This window comes from Cebus imitator, unplaced genomic scaffold (assembly GCF_001604975.1).
Source record: "Cebus imitator isolate Cc_AM_T3 unplaced genomic scaffold, Cebus_imitator-1.0 Scaffold90, whole genome shotgun sequence".
Lineage (NCBI taxonomy): Eukaryota > Metazoa > Chordata > Mammalia > Primates > Cebidae > Cebus > Cebus imitator.
Window position 1 is genome coordinate 5833940 of NW_016107405.1, and position 1813 is coordinate 5835752.

Consider the following 1813-nt stretch of genomic DNA (forward strand, 5'->3'; position numbering starts at 1 on the left):
TGAGATGGAGTTTTGCTCATTACCCAGGCTGGAGTGCAATGGCGCGAACTCGGCTCACCGCAACCTCTGCCTCCTGGGTTCAAGCATTTCTCCTGCCTCAGCCTCCCGAGTAGCTGGGACTACAGGTGTACGCCACCATGCCCAGCTAATTTTTGTATTTTCAGTACAGACGGGGTTTCACCATGTTGACCAGGATGGTCTTGAGCTCTTGACCTCGTGATCCACCCGCCTCGGCCTCCCAGCGTGCTGGGATTATAGGCGTGAGCCACCGCGCCGGCCAAACCCTCTGAAATTTTACCATGATGACATTAAAGCCAGAGATGTTAAGTGTCATTGTAGTTAGCTCTGTGGCCAGAACCTGAGCTCACAACTCCTGATGAGTGCTTCACCATGAAAGGCAGACTAGATATGGCATGTAACTGCACATTTCTTCTCAGTGTGTTTCCCAGTCTTCTCTTTCAAATTAACACTTAATGGGCATCTTGATACACAACTAAACATATTTATTCATGGTCAAAACCAGGCAAATAGAGGATATCTATTCACTCATTTTTTCCTTTGACACCTGCAGAATGTTATCTGAATAAAATGATTTTGCAAAGGATGGGATAGCATTTAGAAAGCTTCACATTACTTCAGAGAGTGACTTTTCTGTAATGGGTCTTAGTTGTTAAGAACAGATGCCTAAATAAGGTGATGTCTAGGGCTAGTCAACTGAATCTAATGTTAAGGATTAACTGCTCACAAAAATATTGTATTTGTGAAAAATTGACCTTGTTTATCAAAATTGGCTACTTCTAATAAGTAGCTTTTATGAAATCTACTTCTCTTTTCCATAAGCAACTACAAAATTTATTAGTGTATTTTGGAGAAACTCTTAAAATAGAATGAAATTGGAAATTGCCAACGTGCTACAGTTGCTAATTTCCAGTTAGATATTTCTATGAATTAGTTGTTTCACACACTCCTGGTTTAAAATTCAGTTTTTATAATATAGTTGCCAGTATTTGTTTTTTTATTACAATTTGAAAAGATTTTCAAATACCATGGCTTTAAAAAATTTTTCTGATCTTTATTTCCGTTCTTCCAACTCTGGGCTTAGTTTGTCCTTTTTTTCTAATGTCTTAAGGTGTGATATTTAGGTTATTTGGGATCTTTGTCATTTTTGGATGTGTATTACCATGAACTTCTCTCCTAAACTGCTTTTGCTGCACCCCTTAAAGTTTGGTGTGTTTCCATTTTTGTCTCAAGGTATTTTTAATTTGCCTTTTAATTTCTTCATTGATCCATTGGTAGTTCAGAAGCATATTGTTTAATTTCCATATATTTCTGAATTTTCTGAAACTTCTACTGATTTCTAACTTCATACCATAGGTCAGAAAAGGCATTTGATATTATTTCAATCTTTTTAAAGTTAAGTCTTGTTTTGTGGCTTAATAATGACCTGTCCTGGAGAATGTTCTGTGTGTGCTTGAGAAGAGTGTATATTTTGCTGCTGTCGGATAAAATGTTCTGTGTATATCTAAGTCCATTTGGTCTACAGTGTAGTTTAAGTCCAATATTTCCTTATCGATTTTTGTCTGGATGCCCTCTCCGTTATTGAAAGTGGGATATTGAAGTCTCCTCCTGTTATTGTATTGCTGTCTATCTTTAACTTCAGATCCTTAAAATTTTCTTCACAGGGAATACCACAAAAAGTTCTGAGATATTGATTACTTATTTTATGAATCTGTGAGGCAATTAGGAATACTTTACTGTGTCATCTTTTTTAACACTCATGGACGACCTGTAGGGTTTTTTTTTTTTTTTTTTT